We start from the raw sequence: 22,800 nt of genomic DNA on the forward strand, positions 1-22,800 counted from the left end.
CTTTTTAGTCTTGTCATTTTACGGGGTATGAAGCGGTATGGCATTGTGATTTTGATTTTGATTTTCTTGATGGCTAAGGATATTGAACATCTCTTCATGTGATTATTGGATGGACGATTTTTTCAGTGGTTATCAGGTCACCCGTGTAATCACACCCACCTCATTTTCTTACAGTGCAGTGTGTGCTTTTAGGCACATACCTAGAGCTTACAGAGATCCTCCTGGTTCAGAGGAAGGATTCACATCCCCAACAGACACTGCTCCCAGATTACAATATAGAGAGGCTAAATGATAGCCCATATCACTTTTCCTTTAAATCCCTTTACTTTTTTGTGCTACAAGAGTTTGAGAATAATAATTCTGCAGAAAATAGTACCCGTTGTCCGGCAGTTGTGTAAGGTAGGAAACTGGGATGCCCGACTGCATTGGTTTAGCCAGAACTATGGCCATGAAACTTTGCCTAGCCCACGGGGATGGGGTGAGGGGGGATATCATATAAGCTTTAGGTGGGGCAGAGGGGTGGTCTGCCCCTGTGCAGGCAGGAATGTTCAGGAAGCAAGCTGCCTCTGCTTCTAAATATTTAACATTCACTGATGGCATGGATCCTGACTAAGCGGAGCAGATGCTGGCTCTGTATTGCACATAGCTCCTGAATATCAGCCCTGCTTAGCTATGCATGTGTTTTTTGTTTTTTGTTGGCACGATGTTGGCTCACTGCAAACCCTGCCTCCCAGGTTCAAGCGATTCTCCTGTTCCAGCCTCCCGAGTCTCTGGGATTACAGACGTTCATCACCAGGCCCAGCTAATTTTGATATTTTTACTGGAGATGGGGTTTCACCATGTTGGCCAGGCTGGTCTCGAACTTGTGACCTCAGGTGATATGCCCCCCTCAGCCTCCCAAAGTGCTGGGATTATAGGCATGAGCCACCACGCCCAGCAGTATGTTTTTCTTCAAACCTAGACCAAGAGTCAAACACTCAAATGTTGGACGGGAGCAGTTGACGAACCAGAGCTTTGGATTCAGCGAGACAGTAGAGAGTGGTGGAGATGGTGGCGCACAAGAGGGTCAGTGCCCCATCTCAAGGAACAGCTGCAACTCGGCCTACCCGATTGTGAAAATGTGAGCATATGCAGACCAGACCTTGGCTTCTCTGTCTTCATTTTTCACAGGAGCCAGAAGTTTGGATGTGCAATGTGAAATCTCACAAATTAAAAATGTTTCATAACTGTTTTGTTTCCTATCTCTGCTATAACAAATTTTCTCAATGTTAGTGACTTACAACCACACAAAAGTTACACTTTACAGTTTTGGAGGTCAGTGGTCCAAAATAGGTCTCAGTGGGTTAAAATCAATGTGTCAGCAGGACACCATTTCTTTCTGTAGGTTCTAGGAGAGAACTCACTTCCTTGCTGTTTCCAGCTTCCAGGGACTGCCCAAATCCTTTGGCTCATGGCCCCTTCCTCTATCTTCAAAGCCAGGGATGGCTGCTCAAGTCCTTCTGAAACTGCCCTATCCCTGGTTCTCTCTCTTCTGCTTCTGCTTTTAAGGAAACTTGTAACTTCAGGGAGCCTACCCTGATAATCCGGGATAATCTGCCTATTTGAAGGTCAGCCAATTAGCAACATTAATGCCATCTACAATCTTAATTACCATTTGCTGTGTAACATAATATATTTACAGATTTCAGGGATTAGTGCATGAACATCTTGGGTCAGAGGGCATTCCACATACAGCAGTACCTATAATGTATATGCTTCTTAAAGAATGCATGTGTCTTAAATTTATTCTGTGTCCTTGGAGTATATAGCAGAGTTAGATAGATCCTTCTGGATTGGCGGTTGATTGAATATTGGCTCTACAAAGGAACTGGATAGGAGTGTAGAGAAAAGATCAATCATAGCACTAGCTTATAGTTTATTTTATTCTTTAATGATTTTTTAAAAATATTTCTCTCACTTGAAAAGCAGTCTTAGAAATTAACTGGAATGGGTAATTTATTCGTGTTTCTTCTTTTGTAAAATAATGGCAGTTTGTAACTCAGATTTTAGTATGAGGAATAAATAAAATATTGTCTGTTTTCCTTTCATCTTTCTATCTGTGGTCCAGCCAGCCAGCTAACTATGCATTCCCTTTTCTGCCTTTTCATCATAACACCTATCTTAGCAACTCTTCATTGCTGTTTTGCAAAGAGGATTTGAGATTATTTATGTAGGGGCCCATGTATAATACCTCAAGAGAAAAAGACGCCGATGAGGCTATTAGGATTAAAGGAAAATCAAGTAAATCTGTCCAGAAATATTGGCCAGAAGCTATGAACAGATGCCACAGCTGGGCTGAAGAGTTATCTGTGAGCCTTCCAGGGGTGTAAGCCAAGAGAAAGACAGTTCACCAAATCTGTCGATTAATAGAAATCATCCAGCAGCAGTGCCACTATGAGATGTTCAATACCTTACACCTTTGTGTCCCTCCTCCTCTTGCCACTTGGGACAGGATTAGCAAGCCAAAGGCTTTTTGAAATAATCCTTAGCTATATTCTTGGTATTTACCAAGGAATTTACCAATATGCAAAGACTTGGGGATAATTAGTATTATCTTTGCCATTATTTGCAGTAATATTATGAAGATTAGAAATGCAACTCTCTGTCCTCAAGAATTAGTCTGTGGCTCACCTTGGAGAAGAACTTAAGAACTTACTGAAGTGAGCAGGTTCACCTGCCTTTGCTCAGAGCCACATCACCTGCAGGCAGGATCCACAAGGTCAGCAGTTAGCATCAAGTTGCACAGCCTGGGCTTGGGTGGCGTTCGCTCTACCCTTGCCCTTGATGTGGTGCCGAGTTGTCAGGATTCTCGTAAAATTCCTGGGTGATGGCTTCTTCTGTTCTCTTTATTTCCTTAAGTGAACATCTGTCTAATGGTTCACCTCCATCGCTTTAGTGCTTTCCTCATGCTTTCTCTCTTTCCAGACAATAAACTTTATTTTCTTCATAAGAATTCAGTCTACGCAAGGGTATTAGGCAGCTTGTTTGCACCTTTTAATTCCTGGATGTTTTCCAGAAAGCCTCTTTGCAGTAGTTCCAATGGGTTCATCTGTGAATCAGGGAAGACAATGCAGCTTTGTGTTTGGGTTTTTATCAGTTACCTTCTGTTTGTAAACATATGTTTGGAAACGCTTGCTGGTGCCCACCCCAGCACCCCCCACCCCAGCCAGAAATAAAGGGATTAATCTCTTTTTGCTTGGCATAGGGAGAAGACAGTATCTGCTGATGTGCTTAACTTTTTTTTTTTTTTGGTCAGGTGCGTAGGTATGTGACTGAAACCCATAGACTTTGCACATATTGTCAAATGACTTTCCAGAGGGACTCAGGCACTTTATTTCATTAATGGCGATGAAGCCCATTAATCCGCTCATTACTGCAGTTTAATTTTGATGCTGGTTTTTGATGATGTATTGAAAAACTGTATAAACTGGCAATTACAGCTGGAAAACATTTCTAGTTTAGAAGAGACCCTTATTTTTCATATGCTTAGAAATATCCAGCAAGCCACTTTTAAAGGCTTTTTTTTTAAATCACATTTTATTCTTAATCTTTCTGAATTCCTTATTATATTTTGCCTGATAAATAGTTGGATTTTGTTTTTTGGTTCAATATAAGAATATTCTTAAACTAGGTAAACTATTTTAATTGTTTGTCGTTATGTTCTCTCATTCTGTTAAATTTTGTTTTCTATTTTTCATGTTTTTGGGTTTTTCTAGATGGCCTGTCTTTAAAACTTCTTGATATTTTTGATTAAATTTTCATATATCTTCAAAAATAGAGATGACAGCCAGGGGTGGTGGTGCATACCTATAATCCCAACACTTTCGGTGGCCAAGGTGAGGAGATCAACTGAGGTCAGGAATTCAAGACTACTGGGCAACATGGTGAAGCTCTGTCTATACTAAAAATAGAAAAATTGGCTGGGAGTGGTGGTGCATGTCTGTAGTCAAAGCTACTTGGGAGGCTGAGGCGGGAGAATTGCTTGAACCTGGGAGGTGGAGGTTGCAGTGAGCTGAGATGGAACCACTGCACTCCAGCCTGGGTGACAGAGGGAGACTCTATCTCAAAAGAAAAGAAAAGTAGAGAGGATAGTATAATGAGGCTCCTGTCTGCCAGTCACCCTATAGTAACTATTACGAAACCCCTTTTTTCTCTTACGTCATTGCTCCTGTGTGTGTGTGTCTGTATATAGAAAAATATGTATGTATACATATATGTATATGTATATGTATAGATAAAAATGCATATATGGGGCCGGGCGCAGTGGCTCACGCCTGTAATCCCAGCACTTTGGGAGGCTGAGGCGGGCAAATCACGAGGTCGGGAGATCGAGACCATCCTGGCTAACATGGTGAAATCCGGTCTCTACTAAAAATACAAAATATTAGCCTGGCGTGGTGGCGGGCGCCTGTAGTCCCAGCTACTCGGGAGGCTGAGACGGAAGAATCTCTTGATGAAACATGGCGGATGACGTAGACCAGCAGCAATCTACCTACACTGTAGAGGAGCCCCCGGATCTTACAGGCTCAGCCTAGAGGAGCGAATTTATGTGAAAATGAGAAACGACCGAGAGCTTCGAGGCAGATTACATACTTATGATCAGCATTTAAATATGATCTTGGGAGATGTGGAAGAAACTGTGACTACTATAGAAGTTGATGAAGAAACATATGAAGAGACATATAAATCAACAAAACGGAGTATTCCAATGCTCGTTGTCCGGGGAGATGGCGTTTTCCTGGTTGCCCCTCCACTGAGAGTTGGCTGAAACAAAGAATTTGTCCTGTATGGAAAACAAGAGACTTCGTACAGTGGCCTCTCTAAATGCGCAAGACATTCAAAAGAGAAACCCGCATACATTTGGATATTAAGAAATAATTCTGGGGATTCTTCCACTCCTGAAATGAGTTGATTTGCAGATAATTCACAACTTCTTAAGCTAAATGGTATTTTCATTTTTCTCAAGCTCTTCCAATAAATATGACCACCAAGATGCAGGAAAAAAAAAAAAAAGAAGAATCGCTTGAACCCTGGAGGTGGAGGTTGCAGTGAGCCGAGATCACGCCACTGCACTCCAGCTTGGGTGACAGAGCGAGACTCTGTCTCAAAATAAATAAATAAAAATGCATATATGTATATTGGTGTGAACCATATACACATATATAAAATATATGTAACATATACATATATAACACGTTTCTTTTTCTAGTGTGTGTGTACCTTGATTTATGTCTCACATATTCAAAATACTCGTTTAAAATAAGAGCACAACTTATTTAAGTAGTAAAGATTCAAAGCCTTGTTCTAAAATGCTTAATTTTCCTGTGGATTTGTGGACCCGTGGGAAAATCTCAGTCCCCAGGCAGGAAGGAAGGAGATATGACACATCTCTAGTTCGTTGTAAGTCGCCTACCCTGGACCTCATCTCCAGTGCTCTGAATGTAGCAGAGGTAGGTGCAGGGCAGTGGGACAGAGAGGTGCACTTTGAAAGACTATCACATGGAAACGAAAGTTCCAGCGGGGCACGGTGGCTCACGCCTGTAATCCCAGCACTTTGGGAGGCCAAGGCGAGCGGATCACGAGGTCAGCAGTTCAAGACCAGTCTGGCCAGCATGGTGAAACCCCGTTTCTACTAAAAATAGAAAAAATTAGCAGGGCATAGTGGCGTGAGCCTGTAATCCCAGAGACTCCGGAGGCTAAGGCAGGAGAATTGCTTGAACCCGGGAGGTGGAGGTTGAAGTCAGCTGAGATCGCACCATTGCACTCCAGCCTGGGCGACAGAGTGAGACTCCATCACAAAAACAAAACAAAAAAAAGTTCCAATACACAATATGTTATATGGGATCTTCACCCAATCAAGGATTAAATGGCCAATTCCTAAATGATGCCTACCTTTTTATGGCCATGTATACCTTTGCCTCAGTATTACTGACATTTGCTGAAATCCATTTATCAAGATACAGGGATGGATTTCTAGAAGGCCCAGGCAGGGGTGCTGGCCAGGAGACACCAGGCATAGACTCTCCTTTCTCAGAGCCTTCATGGCCCCTAGTTTGAGTCTTTCAGTCACTGCAGTAAAGTTCCTGATGTTTGACAGTACTCCTTATGAAGGGAGTCATGTGAGTTGCTAGCTGGGTTCTCTAGATGGTGGTTTCATGCCAACATGGGAGCCACTAGCAGGAAGAACATGCTAGGTTCTGTTGAGACCTGACTTTGGAAATAGCGTAGGTACTTACCTTTCTCAACACCACACAAACACCCTCCAGAATGCAAAGGAACCTGCACTGTGCCATCTTGCTTCTCCCTGCATAGCCACTTCTCTTTCCAGTGGTGTTTGTATTTTGGTTCATTCAATCAATGAATGATGGATTGAATCAACCACTTGGTCCCTTCAATCTGTAACTTTCCTGCAACACTGTCTTTGTGATGTTATCCTAACCTTGATTTTTGAGGGATAGAACTGGGCATAATCAGAGAAAATGTGATCTGGGACACATTTGTGGGCTATTCTATGCTAAACGTTTCCATATCATTAATGTTCAACACAGCTTTGTGGGGTTGGAGATAGGATTATCATTGTTACGATTGTTATTATCAATGCTAGCTGTGATTATTGATCACTTCCACATGCCAGGCACAGTGCTGGGTGCTATATGTTTATTATCTAATTTATAGCTTGCTGCACTCTTGCTGGGTATATGTAATTATTCCCATTTCACCAGATCTCTGGGAGTTTGGTGGATTAATCACCCAGCATCCAAATAGCTAACTGGTAGCAGAGCTGGGATTCAAACTCAGTTAGGCTGACTTCTGTGCCTTTTTTCTTGCCTAAGCGGTGGACGCATTGAGTAGGAGAAGGCCAGTTATTCCTCTTTGTCACTCATACAACTGGGGACCTGTTCCCGGAGATGTGGAGCTGTGCATTAGGGCTGGGTAGAACACACATCCATGAACCATATGTGCGAGAACTTTCTCATCTTTCTGCATACACTTGGAACTAGTTCTTTGTTTTTGTAAAAAAATCATACACCAGGTAAAATGTTTAATAACACAGAGAAATCTAATTGTCAAGTATCTTCTCAACACACATTAATCAACAATTCTCCTATCGAAAGATAACCTCTTGTATTTACGAAAAAAAGAAAAAATGCTGTCATCAGTAAATTCATTCATGTATGTTATACACTCACATACAAAACGTATCTATTTGATTAAATTAGAACTCTTCTAATGAATTACTTTCCTTGGTCGCACAGTAATAAAGTCAATGTTGTAAATATAATAATTATAGCCAGGTGCGGTGGCTCACACCTGTAATCCTGGCACTTTGGGAGGCTGAGGTTGGCAGATCACTTGAGGTCAGGAGTTCGAGACCAGCCTGGCCAACATGGTGAAACCCTGTCTCTGCTAAAAATAAAAAAATTAGCTGGGTGTGGTGGCACATGCCTGTAATTCCAGCTACTCAGGGGGCTGAGGACGGAGAATCGCTTGAACCTGGGAGGTGGAGTTTGCAGTGAGCCGAGATAGTGCCACCGCACTCCAGCCTGAGCAACAGAGCAATACTCCGTGTCAAAAAACAAATAATATGTGTGTGTGTGTGTCTGTGTGTGTATATATGTACATGAATTTATATACAAATGAGGGAAAATATACAAATGAGTTGAATATATACAAATGGAAAAATTGTTCCATGTGTCAGGAACAATTACTGTGAATTTTGTGTAGCTCTTCCTGACTTTTTAAAATTCAAATATATTTCATAAAGTTGAAATCACATTGTGGTCTTTTTTTTTTTTTTTTTTTTTTTTTTTTAAACCAGGCATATAGTGGCCATGTTTCTATATCAATACATACTCTTTGGCAGTACAGTTGTACTGACTTTACATTATATCTTCATAACTTATTAAATTAATCCCTTATTGCTGGGCACAGATTCTGTTTTCCATTTTTTCAGTCATGAGCAACGTTGCTGGTTTACCTGGGCTAAATAAGAATTTTAAATGCAAATAGATAATTATTGAGAAAGCTTCTTCCCGTATATACTCTTTCTCCAGCAGTGTCTGAGTGTCTGTACCTTCCTATACCTTCACCATATCATGTATTTATCATTTTATAGTGAGTTGTATTACTTGCTAGATGAACTTGGATCTCCTTTGATAATGCAAAAGAAGGCCTGGGTTTGCTTGGCAATTTGTTCCAATATTCTTTTCAGTTTTAAATAAGTTTTGAACAAAAAGCTTTAGCATTTTACATAAAAACCTCTAAAGCTCTCAGGCTAATTAGTAATGTAGCATATGCAAAGTAAGTTTTTTCCTGCTGTGCTTAATTCTTATTAACACACTAATCATGAGGGCCCCCAAATTGCTATAAGGAGCACATTTAGAAAACATACAAAGGATCGATAGTTGGTACTTAGGAAATCGTTGAAACACCTTTTCTTTTTTAATCTATCTTGGAGCTGAAAGATAAAAAGACTTAAAATGAGTTAGAATATGAGTTTTTCAGCATCTTATAGCTTATGTGTTAAAGCAAGATTTAAAAAATACATTTAACATACTAAATATTTCAAAAGCTACAGAGATAAGTGTAACATTTTAAAAAATAACTTTAATTTTCATTGTGGAAATCAACGGCAACAAAAACACAACCTTTTACGAGACAACGAGATGTGCATGAGCAGCCCTGATGTTGAGAAGCTCATAATTCTGTGTGAGAAACACAGAAGGCATGGTGCCATTCCCATCCTGGGACGAACAGGGAAGACTTCCTGGGAGAGGTGACTCTGGACTTAATTTTGCTTTGACACAGCAACCATATGAGGAATGAATTTTGTGACTGGAAGATTGTTAGTTTTCTGTGGAGGGAACAACACTCATCTTGCAAATTTGCCTTCACTATTCAATCATTAGAAAATAATTTTAAAAGAGCTTAGTAGTTCTCAGAATTTTGGATTTCAGGAAACAAACTTTTTAAAAAGAAAACAAAAATGAGGATACCAATTTAAGCTTGCCAAAAAAGATTTTCCCCCAAAAGAAAAACACTTTAAAAACAACGACAAAAATCAACAAAAGCTAACACTTTGCCCCCATCAACAATCAACATGACTTTCTAAAAGCAAGGACATTTTGACACCGGATGTTGTGGGGACATCCACCTGCTCTAAGGGACAGCCATGTCACTGGTGTTTTGTCAATTTTTATTTTGAACTAATTTTAGACTCACATAGAAGTTGGAGAAGTAGGCTGGGCACAGTGGCTCATGCCTGTAATCCCAGCACTTAGGGAGGCCGAGGCAGGCTGATCCCTTGAGGCCAGGAGTTCGAGACCAGCCTGGTCAAATGATGAAACCCTGTCTCTACTAAAAATACAAAAATTAGCCTGGCATGGTGGCGCACACCTGTAATCCCAGATACATGGGAGGCTGAGACATGAGAATCACTTGAAGCTGGGAGCTGGAGGCTACAGTGAGCCAAGATCTTGCCACTGCACTCCAGCCTGGGTGACAGAGTGATACTATGTCTCAAAAAAAAAAAAAAAAAAAGTTGCAGAAATAGCAATAGTTCACAGTACCTCTGCTTTCTTCTAATTTTAGCAATTTACCTAATCATGGTATAATAAAACTAGAAAATAGACATTGGTACTAAATATTAACTATACTGTGTTACTCAAATTTCACCACTAACGCAGTGTCGTCTTTTTATTCCAGGGTTTATTCCAGTATGCTACATTATATTTAGTTGTTGTATCTCCTTGGTGCCTTTTTTTCTGAGACAGGGCCTCACTCTGTCACCCAGGCTGAAGCGCAGTGGTACTATCACGGCTTACTGCAGCCTCCACCTCCTAGGCTCAAGTGATCCTCCCACCTCAGCCTCCTGAGTAGCTGGGACTATAGGCATGCACCACCATGCCTGGCTAATTTTTGTATTTGTTTTGATCAAGGCAGGGTTTCATCATGTTGCACAGGCTGGTCTTTAGCTCCTGGGCTTAAGAAATCCGCCTGCCTCGGCTTCCCAAAGTGCTGGGATTACAGGCGTGAGCCACTTCACCTGGCTTGGAGCCTGCAATCTTTGATAGTTGCTCGCTTATTTCCTTTTTTTCTGATCTTGAGACTTTGATTTGTCTGATATTTTCTCATCATTACGCTGAGTGTAAACATTTTTTGGCAAGAACATTATAAAAATCATGTGGTGTCTTTCTTAGTATATTATCTCAGGTAGAACATAATGTTGATCTGTCTTATCCCTGGTAATGTTAACCCTGATCACTTGGTTAAGGTGATGTCTGCTGAGTTTTTCCAATGTAATGTTATTAATTTTTCCTTTGAAATTCATAATTATTTGAAGGGAGATGTTTTGAGATTATGCTAGCAGCACAGTTTTCCTTAAACTTTCACAGGCTGACTTTCCATTGTTGGATCTTGCCTGCAGCAGTGTTTACCATGATGCTTGGCTAGTGGTTACTATGTATTTCCCTTATTCTGTTTACACTCACTAATTGGAATTCTTCTGAAGAAAGAGCTATCCCTTTTCCTCCATTTCTTTCTCTTCTTTTCTTTTTATTGAGATAAAATTTCACTCTTGTCGCGGAGGCTGGAGTGTAATGGTGTGATCTCGGCTCCCTGCAACCTCTGCCTCCCGTGTTCAGGCGATTCTCCTGTCTCAGCCTCCCAAGTAGCTGGGATTACAGGTCCACGCCACCATGCCCAGCTAATTTTTATATTTTTAGTAGAGATGGGGTTTCACCATGTTGACCAGGCTGTTCTCAAATTGCTCATCTCAGGTGATCCTCCCACCTCGGACTCCCAAAGTGCTGGCCCCTACCCTGTTTATTTCTGATTCAATTACTTTATATTAGCATAGATTCACAGGTATTTCTTTTTTTTTTTTTTTTTTTTTGATTTCTTAATACCTCCATTTATTCTGTTGCTGAAACCATTCCAGCTTTTTCTGGTTGGCTTCTATGAAGGATGCTATTTTAATGGGGTGATTTTTTTCTTCTCACTACATTCTTCCTCACTCCCCACTTTTTATGTCTGGTTGCCATAGGCTGGTGAGAACTTGGTTTTGAACAGTTGAAGGTCTGCTGTTAGGGACGTGCTAGCCTAGGGAATGGTACTGAACTCGTGGGAGCATGTTAGTATCAGATGTGTGCCTTGTCTCTCTTGCTTGTAGGAAGAACAAGAGACGAGACACAGCAAGGTGGTGATGGGTATGTGAAGCAGGATAAAGAAAAAAACAGGACAGGCATTACAGGCTTAAGCCTGTAATCCCAGCACTTTGGGAGGCCAATGTGGGTGGATCACCTGATGACAGGAGTTCAAGACCAGCCTCAACGACATGGTGAAACCCCATCCCTATTAAAAATATAAAAATTAACCAGGCGTGGTGGCGGACATCTGTGGTCCCAGGTACTCGGGAGGCTAAGGCAGCAGAATTGCCTGAACTCAGGAGGTGGAGGTCGCAGTTAGCCGAGATGGCAGCACTGCACTCCAGCCTGGGCAATAGAGCAAGACTCTATCTACCCCCAACCCTACAAAAAAAGAAAAAAGAAAAGAAAAATCTTGGTGCTTGTAGGAGAGGCATTTATTTCTTTTAGGATTGGATGGGGCTTGGAGGGTTTCCAGGAAACAGCCTCAACCTGAAAATAGTAGACACAGTTCATGAAGAACTTACTATGTGTCCAGTAGATAAATATACCACAGCATTATCTTCTGTAATCATCTCACAGTCTTATGAAGGAGATACTAATATTTTGCTTGCAAAGATGAGGGAAGTGAGTTTCCAAAGTTGCTAAATGCATAAAGGAGGTGGTGGTGTCAGAATGGCATCTTGCTCAGATGGTTGCCTGGGACTGTGTCCAGAAGAAGACCTCTGGTTCCTTCCCCAGCATTAGGCAATATTCAAGTCTTCAGTTCCATAGGTAGGGGAGAAGACTTTCCATCTACTCTCTAATGGCAGTGGTACCCACACCCATATTCCACCATAAAATCTTTTTTATCCAGTATTAGGAAAAAAGAAATACCTTTCTATCCAGTGGTCACTCTCTGTGTGTGTGTGTTCGTGTGTGTGTTCGTGTGTGTGTGTGTGTGTTCACCATGCTGTGTGAATTGTAGCTTTAAATGTATTCCTGTCAATTCCATATATTTTTAAAATGTTGGTTTTAGAGTATGTGCAAGTTTGGGGCATTTTTGAGGGCTTTTTCTTTTTTTTTTTTGACAAGGTCTTAATATGTCATCCAGGCTGCAGTGCAGTGGCGTGATGACAGCCCACTCCAGCCCCAAACTTCCAAGCTCCGGTGATCCTCCTTCCTTAGATCGCCAGGTAGCTGGGACCACAGGTGCACACCACCACTTCCAGCTGATTATTTTAAAAAAATTTCGTAGTGACAGTGTCTTGCTATGTTTCCCAGGCTGTTCTTGAACTCCTGGGCACAAAGTGATCTTCCCACCTTGGCCTCCCAAAGTGCTGGGAATACAGGTGTGAGCCACTGTCCCGGGCCAGTTTTAACTCTCAGTGATTTCATAAGAAATCCACATCTGAGAGTCCCAGAAGGTAAAGTATTCCCCTTTCTTCTAAATATACTTGACCACCACCATTCATGTTCTTCTATTAACCCTCCTATATTTGCCAACCCTCAACCTGTTAGAAACAAGAAATGGGACTCTGGAGTAGATCTTAGCGACATCATGAGATTCAACCCCTCCATCTTACAGCCGAGACAGTGAGGTCCTGTAGGAGGAGGTTGGAGAGCAGGAACTTGCCCAAGATCATGTGCAGAGTTTGAGGCAGGGCCTGGATGGGAAGCCCAGCATGGAGGCCCCAGGCCGTCTCTCCGCCATCTTGTTGTGATGCTCCTGGAAGAAAGCCTGCCACTTCTGCTGACATCCGACTGACCAAGTGGGCAAGAGGAATTCTTCAAAACAATTTAATAAATGCTTACATTTTCTCTTGGCCCCATGCCACATCCCCTCACTCAGTCTTGTTTTCAAGGTTGAAGGTTCCTTTAGAGCTAGTGACCTTGCCCTTCCTGGCCTGTGGATGTCGCTCTCTATCCGTAACCCTCCTTTCCAGCGACCCTGTTTGCAGCAAAGTCTATAATTTTATTTTGGGCTTGGATATACTGATTACATTTTAGCTTCTGGTATATTTTCTTACCTGTCACAGCCATTAAATTTATTTTAATAGTTACTCTACTCTCCTGATAGCCACTAAAGGGGGAATTGGATATTGTCTATCAATTGGTTGGTCTGTGAACTAAGGCTGTATCTAATTACAAGGCATTGTATCGGTTCTGATTTATTAACCATTTACTTGGCTTTGGAGAAGGCAGCATTTTTAGTAGTACTGTTGAGCCTGCACGTAGCTTTTCCAGGAGGGCAGGGTGCCTGGAATATCTGATCTTACAGTTATTACTTTGTGTCATATATAATCTTGTTTTTTCCCTGCAACAAATAAATCTTTGGGATTCCTGAAGAGAAAAAAAAATGGGAAAGGAAAAAAAAAACATTTGTGGTTACAGTATAATAAAAATAAACTGTTTGTCGTGACTGCAGCTGACATTTATCAGCCTGTTTGTGGGTGCTCTTTCTCTCTATAATACAGAACATAATTTGTCACTTTGTAAATACATTCCAGTCTAAATCCCTGCCAGCATCTGTTAGTGTTTGAAGGATTAATGTGCTACCCTGTGTATGTCTGCACTTCCAGGGAACAGTGTAGCATCTGATTACGGATCGTGGGAGAGCAGGAGGGAACAAGGTGTTTTCTGTGCTTTTTCCTACATGCAGTCGTTTTGGCCTTTTTCTGATTTTTCTTGTCTTTATCCCATTCTGTCTAGGTACCTGGAATTTCATCCTTTGCAAGGATGTTCCTGGACCCCAACCTTTCTTCTGTCTGTGATAGTCACAGTTGAAGTTGTAGTGTTTCATGTGTACCATGGGTTGAGCTATGGATAATTCTTTGGGGCCAGTTAGACTGGGATTCAAATTCTTTCTACAGCTAGTTTATGAGCTTAAGTTATGTGATTTCCATTTCTTCACTTGCAAAATGAAGATGCTAATACCTACTTCTTGAAGATGCTGGGGATGAAGGAAGAAATAAATGTTAATGCAAAGTGCCCAGTTTAGTGCCTGCCATGAGTAACTGGTGGGTCTGTGTCACCTTCTGACATCATCAGTGTGATTGTCTTCAACGCATCCATGGAAGTGAAAGCACTGGAGGAAGCTAATGCCGTGAGCCAGCTGGTGGTTATGTTTTTGTTTTGTTTTTCTTTTTTTCTTGCTGGATAGTGGGTTCTGTTTATTGAGAAATATTTACATCCCTCTAAATCAGGTGCTTGCTAGGGTTCTTGGCACACAGAGCATCCCGCCAATAAACTGTGGTTCCCAACAAGGCTTGCAACTGAATCTGGGCAACAATGAACATGACTTCAATAATGACAAAAAGATTCAGATTCTTGCTGGAAGGTCCATGTATGCTGTCCCCAGTAGGATCCTGGAATTTCCTGAATCATAGTGTTGCTTGTAATTCTTTCCACATTATGAAGTGGCTCTATAGACTGCCTACCACCTTGTATCTACTGCTGTCATTTAGATTAGGAACAGATTGCCAGATGTGGAAGAAATAACCTCATTAGTAACTTTTCTGTAAGCAGTCTCCTTATTTCTTGTTTTTGTCTTTTGTTTTTTATGTGTGCTTCTGCGTGCCCCTCCTCTATGGCTCCCCCCACCAAATTTCTGTGTCTTCATTTGCAACTCTCTTTTCTCCAGTAAAGAGGAAAGTGTATAGTTCTCCTTTCATTAGAGAAACATTATTTTGTTACTGTTGTTTTGGTTTGGGTTTCTGAAGTATAAATGCGTATGAACTGGACAGAAATATTATGCCCATGTGCCCCGTGGCCAAGATGGGGCTTGTGATTTGAAGCTTCTTTTCCTAGATTCAGGAAAGTATCACCAGTTGATCAGGGAATACATCTTTGGGCCCATTGCAAAATGTCTGTTCTTAGCACCCTAAATGCCCAGGTATTAGCATACTTGGGAAATGTCTAGAAACCCCTATTTCAATTTACTGACCATTTTTGGTAAATTCCGAGAGATGCCAAAATGCATTTCAAAAAGCTTTCATGTTCAAGAAGACATGTGGAATGATAGAAAACATTTAATGCTGTTATGTACAAAGTGAAATACTGTTAAACTTTTAGATTATTTAATAGAAGACACGTTATACGAGGCAAAGTGTTTAGATATGCTCCCTCCTGTGCCTATCCACACATCCTTAACTCTTCATGTCGTTTGAGACTGTTAGGCTGTTTTTTTATTGTATATTTCATCAAATAGTGGGTGATAAAACAACAGACACTCTAAGGAATGGCATGACATTCTCCTTTCTTCTCATGCATTCATTGGAACCTGAATGTAGTATTAATTATAAGACTGTTAGACTTCAGGGGACTACACTCTTATTGTAAAATAGTGGTCAACTAACTGTGCCCTTCAGGTAGAATTCCTGCCGAGTACCCAGCTTTGTAATTAAAGTTTTACTGGAACAGAGGAATGCCAATTTATTTATGTATCGTCTACGGCCACTTTTGCTTTCATGCTATTAAAGGTGAGTATTTGGGAGATACTTGAAAAATCTAAAATGCTTACTATCTGGCCCTTTAGAGAAAAGGTTTGCCAGTCCCTGTTCTAGAGGACTCGTGGTCATTTGGAAAGACAAGTATGTCAAGTCAAAATGAGCAGGTGGTTGGGTTAGTGTTTTCTTTATACATATACGGGAACAGTTCCTACCATACCTGACTCAGTTGTCAAACTTGCTTAATCCAAAGCCTGGGGGTTGGATGTAGGAGAGAAGTTGAAATTAGCTGGGTTTTGTGTGTGTGTGTGTGTGTGTGTGTATCAGAAAAGCTACAATTTTAATGGTCTAAATCAAACTTGTTCAACCTGTAGCCTGTGGGCACATTTGGCCCAGGACAGCTCTGTGGCCCAACACAAATGTATAAACTCGCTGAAAACATGATGAGATTTTTTTTTTGCCATTTTTTTTTTTTTTAGCTCATTAGCTATCATTAAGGTTAGTGTATTAATATTTTATGCGCAGCCCAAGATAATTCTTTTTCCAGTGTCACCCAGGGAAGCCAAAAGATGGAACACCCCTGGAAATAAGACAGAAAAAAGTTGTGAAAGGCTTTGAGTTCATGAACAGAACAACATTTTTGTAAGTAAAGTACTTACGGATGTGGCCCCTTCGTAATCTCCTGGGCTCGGGGATAATTTCCAGGCTGGGGAGAAGGTTGTGGCATCGAGACAGCAGCACTGTTTTGGAAGAAGAATTGACTTGTCACAATGGAGGGAGAACTACCATCCCAGCTGGGCCAACCTCCTCTTCTTCTTTTTTTTTTCTTTGAGACGGAGTCTCGCTCTGTCACCAGGCTGGAGTGCAGTGGTGCCATCTCAGCTCACTGCAACCTCTACCTCCCGGGTTCAAGCTATTCTTCTGTCTCAGCCTCCTGAGTAGCTGGGATTACAGGCGCTTGACACCACACCCTGCTAATTTTTGCATTTTTAGTGAAGATGGGATTTCACCATGTTGGTCAGGCTGGTCTCAAACTCCTGACCTTAGGTGATCTGCCCGCCTCAGCCTCCCAAAGTGCTGGGATTACAGGTGTGAGCCACTGTGCCCGGCTTCTGCCAGCTTATAATTATGATTTTTGAGCAGATTTCGCATGCTTTTTCAGCCTTTGTTTTGTTTATAAACTAGAAGTAATTATGTCAGCTTTGTAAGGGCTCAGTAGGGTACAATAAGGCCATGTCTGTAATCTCCCGTTCTGTGAACAGAGGGTACGTTCTCAAAAGCCTTCAATTAACATGAGTGGAATGGATTTTCTAAATTTATACAGAGGAGAAAGTTGTAGGTCCTATATGAGTGATGACAGGTGATACTTAAGTTAACTGGAACATATGGCCCTCAGCCACAATTTCTCCACATCCCCTTCTGGGGGATGCTTTGTAGACCTGATATCCCAGAAAGGAGTGTGGCCTCGTAAAGCCACTGCTGTCCTTTGGTTTTCCTGATGTACCAAATGTAGTAAGGCCTCTTTTCAGTGTGGTGAAAGCTCTGGGCCACCCCATCAGGCTGCAAGTGTTAGAAGCTCTTCCCATAGAGAACATCTATATCCTCAAGCCAAGGAGAAAAAGGAAGCTGCTGTTTATAAATATTGAAGAGGCAGGGAGAGCTCGCACTGAGGCCAGGCTGTATTAAATGCATGCCATCGTGAAGTGGCTTCTAATGGACATTTGTAAGGTGGTGTCCCCTCCCTTCCCCTCCCCCCTCTAATGCTGCCTGGGTTGCTCTTTGCAACACATGCAGTCTGCAACTTAGCTGGCTTTTAGCAAAATTACCCATCGCGATTGATTTGTCCCATTGGGCCACGGGAGAGGTGACCACAGAGCCAGATTCAAACGTGGCCCTGTGCCAGTGCCCAAACCAGCAGGCTGCACGTGTTCACTGACAGGATGGTACATCCCACCACTGCTCTGTGTCTGTGCGACTGTCAGCTGCTCTCTACTGCTCCTCATAGACTTCCTGTCTGCCTTTCTCTGCATTTCTCAGTCTCCCCATCTCCCTTTCTTCTCATCTCATCCCCTTTCTTCCTCTATCCTTTTTCTTTCCCGTTTTTTTTTTTTTTTTTTTTTTACTACTTCTTTAGAGTTTGTTTTCTTATTGAACTTGTGACGTGTACGTTAAAGGAAAACCCATTAATGTGGAAAATTAGGAACATCATAGCTAATGTATGCTCAGGGCTTACTGTGTGCTAGACATTATTCTGAGTTTACACAGTGATGTCAGATTTCTCCTCTGTCACAGTAAGTTCTGAAAGATAGTGAAGAATATTGCAGTGAAAACACTGAAACTCACATATTTCATACTCAGGGGTATCTTTTAAGTGTGAAGCAAGAGAAAAAACATGGAAAAAAAAAAGACTTAGGAAATGCTTTCCATTTAGCTTTCTTGACTAACTTACTGGAAGACTTTTTCCAAATTATAAAGAAAAGAACCAAAATAAAGAGTTTAAGAATGAAGGGGTGTGCAGCGACTGGTAGGGTCGAGTCTCCTCAGGTACAACATGCAACCAAGGAGGGGCAGCTTACCCGGCCTGCGCTGGCCACACAGATGGACCTGCCACAATATTGAGGGGCTGGACTGATTTCTCATTAATGTCTGGGCAAAACTCAAAGAGGCAAACATTTTCATTACATACTGTTAACCATCCTATCGTGGGACCAATTTCTCCAGAAAGGTCTCTCTCGGTGGGAGGATTAATAAACACCATCAGAAATCCAATTAAACCCAATTGTTAAAATCCAACAAATACGTTACTTGTGGATACAGATGTGTATAGTAATGTGTATGGTGATGGCCTATCATATAGGAATGATAGAGGCAGCACAGTGCTGTAATGGAAACCACAAGGCCGGGCACAATGGCTCACGCCTGTAATCCCAGCACTTCGGGAGGCCGAGGTGGAAGGATCACATGAGGCCGGGAGTTTGAGACCAGCCTGGCCAACGTGGTGAAACCCCATCTCTACTAAAACTACAAAAATAGCCAGGTGTCCTGGTGCATATCTGTAATCCCAGCTACTTGGGAGGTTGAAGCATCAGAATCGCTTCAACTTCGGAGATGGAGGTTGCAGCCAGCCAAGATCACACCACTGCTCTCCATCCTGGGAGACAGAGCAAGACTCTGTCTCCAAAAAAAAAAAAAAAAAAAAAAAAAGGCATGTATCTAGGTGCCAGACAATCTGGGTGCATATTTTTGCTCCAAAAGCAAAGATTGTAAACTGTCTTTACAATCTTGGGGAAGTTAGCTAATCTCTGCTTCAGTTCCCTCCTTGGCAAGATGGGATGATATTACCACCTACCTCAGAGAGTTGTTAAATGGGTGAATTCATAAATTCATATGTAAGTGTTCTTAGAACAGAGCTCAGTACATAGTAAGTACTATTTAAGAATTGGCTATCATTAATATTATTCATTGGATAACTATCAAATTGAAAATACCGTTTACATTGGGGAAGGGAAAAAGGAGAGAAATATATGAGAGAGGTATGCTGGGGGTATCTACAATGTTTTCTTCTTTTTTTTTTTTATGTCATTTTAAATGTTTCTATTCTTCTGTCCTGTTCTTAAAGTATACCTGTAATTATTAGGTTATAATTATAGATTCTGTCTTATTTATTTTTTAATCTTCTTATTGTGTCTATCTTTTGTCTTTCTCCATATTCTGGGAGAAACATCTAAGTTTCCATTCCTTATAAATGATTATTTTTCTTGGGATCAATTCTGGTCTTTACCATCTGCCAATGTGAGTTTTTGTTCCTCTATAAACTTTTAAACTTTTTTTCTTTTTGGGCAATCCATTCTTAACCCCCTTCCACTTTTTCTCAGCCTATTCTTTTTTGTTTGTTTTTGTTTTCTATTTCTGTTTCATTGAGATGCATACAAAGTGGAAGATGGCCAACATGTCTAAAAATTTTGTTTCCTGACATAGAGAATGTTTAGAGCTCAGGTTGCTCTGAGACTTTGTTGTGATTTTTTTTTTTTTTTTTTTTTTTTTTTTACTTGTTTGTCCTTTTATTATCTCTTGCTTTTATCCTGACTTTTCTTTGCTGTTGTTCATCCTTTAATTAGCATTCAAACTAATCATTATTAGAGTATGTAACATGATCTTTGATATACCTAGGTAATTTTATTTAAGTATATGAGTTAAGTTGATATGCACAGTTCCTCAGCATCAATGTCATTGTTTTGCAAATTTTAGTTGATGGTGACATCACTGTACTAAAATTTTCTTGTGCATCCACTTCCTAGCTGTGACTCTCTACAGATGGATATAACTTTTTCATTTTAAGATGAAAACCATTTATTTTCAATTTCTAGTTTAACTGTATCACAGTAAAAAAGTGTAGTTTTTGTGATGGCAAGAATGTGAAGTATGTTGAAACTGCCTTTGTCATCTGGCTCATGATTAACTTCAAGAATGTATGAAAATACATATTTTTATGTGTAGTGTTCTATAGCTCTTTTACTTGGTTTATACTCTTTTAATGGTCTGTTGACCATTTTATCTAAATATTCCATTTTGTCTGCTTTTACTTATTTCTATTATAAATGGTTATTCTCTTCCACTAAGATTGTTAAATTCATCTTTTCGTTTATGGCTGTGTTATTTGGCACATGCAAGTTCATGATTGTTACATATTCTTGCTTAATTATTTCTCCCTTTATGCATTATCCATTTTTATCTTTAGTGTTTAGTGTTTATTTTTATTTTGCCTAACATTTTATTTTTAGGCTAATATTTGTATACTAGCTATTCTGCTTTCAAAATGTTCCTGATAATTTTCTTTCTTTATCTTTATCATTTATCTTTAACCTTTTTATATTTCTCTGTTTTAATCATGTGTGTTAGGTAGGCAAGGATAGCTGCTAGGACAAATATTTTCTGATGTTTTAATAGCTTAACACAATGGTAATTTATTTCCAGCTTATGTAACAGTGCTTGTTGGGCTCTCAATTGAGGCTGGAAGTAGACATGTGAGTGTTTTATGGACTAGGCCTTGAAGAGGTGTACCTTCCTTAGATTTATATTCCACTGGCCAACTCTAAGTCTCACGGCTATGCCTAATTGTGAAGGAGACTGGGCAATGATTCTAGTTGAGTGCCCTGGAAACTAAGACACACGGATTTGGTGAACAGCTGGTAGTCTGCATTACAGTTCTCACATCTGGACACCAAATACCTTTTGCTGCCTTGTTCCCACACAGAGAACATATTCACTTTTCTTCCAAAGGCAGAGTCTCAAAATCCCATTTAATTCTTCAATTCTGTGCAAATTCTAGGGTCTCCTTCATGCTTAGATATGGTTCCTTATGGTCCTGTAGCTTTCAAAAAGGCAGCCTATTCATGCCTGCTACCCCCCTGCTGCCCTACACAATAGAAGGTGGAGTAGAGACAGAATATTAGCAGCAAAATCTCCATTTTCAAAAGAAAAGAATGAGAAACATGTTGCTCCATGACAATCAATGATAGAATCATGCTGGGGAGGTAAAGAAACTTGTAGTAAGAGAGGATTCTTTATCCAGGTCTTAAATCTGCTTTCTGGAGGGAAGTGCCCTGTCCATTATCCTCCATGGTCCCATCTGAACTGGATCTAGAGAAGGGTTACTCTCCTTAGGGGAATTAGCAGCTATCAGCCCACTTCCTGCTGGTGCATGGTTGAGGCTCAGTTATTTTGTTTTTAGCAGTTATAGGCTTTTAAGGTCAGATTAATCTTTATTTAATTTCTTAATAATCTTATAGGATTCAGATGTATTTGTTTCCAGTTAATTCATGAGTAGTAGCCACACCAGTCTTTTCTAGACTTGAATCTCAAGTTGCTTTATTTTTCTAATTTGTTATCATCATGCCTGTCTTTCAACTCAGTAGCAGCTACTATGAGGCTCTCTGGAATAATGAGCTTGGTTTGAAAAGTAGCATCATTAATCTGATATATGCTACTGGGCTGAATTATTTGAATTTGTAATGGGCTATTGTCTCTCAAAGACTTTTGCATGCTTATTTTATGCTTTTTGGACTCCAGAATCAATTGACTTTTTCAACTCTATAATGTCCTAACTTTCATTTCTGCTTGCAAACTGAACAATGCTTTTTTTCAGGAGCACATCTCTTTCTTGCAATATCTTTGTAAAAGCAGCGTGGAGCACCCAGCACACAATGACATTTTAGCTCTTCCCTAGAGCTTCAGACTCAATAGGTACTAGATCTACATTTTGAGTTATGGCAGAGCACAATTTTACCAAATGTCTTTTGTCGTAAAGACACAGATCCACATGGGTGTCTCTGATTGACAGTTGGCTTTGTCTATTTGGTGAGTAGGATATCCAAGCTCATTTCATTTAGTGGCTGTATTGTCCCCTAGGAACTTATTATAACTTAATGTTTATCTCATGGAAGGTTGAAGTATGGGGAATCCAGTTCATATGAGAAATAGCCCAGGAGTTACATTCTCTTCTGCTCAGTGACCATTAGTGGAAATGTAAATATCTCACCTCAATGCAGTGTAGGTCACGAAATGTGGGTTTCTGTCTAGTCAACCTCTTTTTCCTATACTGTGGAAAGAAGAGAATATTCTGAGGGACAGCTAGTTCTCTCTATCTGCAGTGTATCTTTTTTATACAGCATAGAACTATTTTTTTTAAATTCTATTCTTGGTTTCTGCCTTTTAATATGTGAATTTAAGTTCATGTTTCTTACGATTACTGATAAATTTGAAATAATTTCTGTATTTCATTGTGTTTTCTTCATTGCCAAGTTTTTCTTATTTTTAAAATTTTCTGAGCATATATATGTATATTTTTTGAGACAGAGTCTCACTGTCACCCAGGCTGGAATGCAGTGGCGTGATCTCGGCTCACTGCAAACTCTGCCTCCTGAGTTCAAGTGATCCTCCCACCTCAGCCTCCCAACTAGCTGGCATTAAATACGTGTGCCACCAGGCCCAGCCAATTTTTGTATTTTTAGTAGAGATGGAATTTCACCATGTTGGCCAGGCTGGTCTTGAACTCCTGACCTCGAGTGGTCTGCCTGCCTTGGCCTCCCATAGTGTGGGGATTATAGGCGTAAGCCATTGTGCCTGGCCACTAGGCATATTTTGGAATTGATCAAATTTCTTTTTATCTGTGTTACGCCATACATCATTTT

The 22,800-nt window shown here is 40.6% G+C and overlaps 1 protein-coding gene and 1 pseudogene across 4 annotated transcripts in view; both read left to right on the top strand.

The window, feature by feature from the left end:
- Positions 1-22,800, top strand: part of WWOX (WW domain containing oxidoreductase) — a 1,116,547-nt gene that overhangs the window by 256,298 nt on the left and 837,449 nt on the right. The gene's annotated exons all lie outside the window — the stretch shown is intronic.
- On the top strand, positions 4,448-5,032 carry LOC129015812 (U6 snRNA-associated Sm-like protein LSm3; annotated as a pseudogene).

Source organism: Pongo pygmaeus, chromosome 18 (assembly GCF_028885625.2).
Source record: "Pongo pygmaeus isolate AG05252 chromosome 18, NHGRI_mPonPyg2-v2.0_pri, whole genome shotgun sequence".
NCBI classification, from domain to species: Eukaryota; Metazoa; Chordata; class Mammalia; order Primates; family Hominidae; genus Pongo; species Pongo pygmaeus.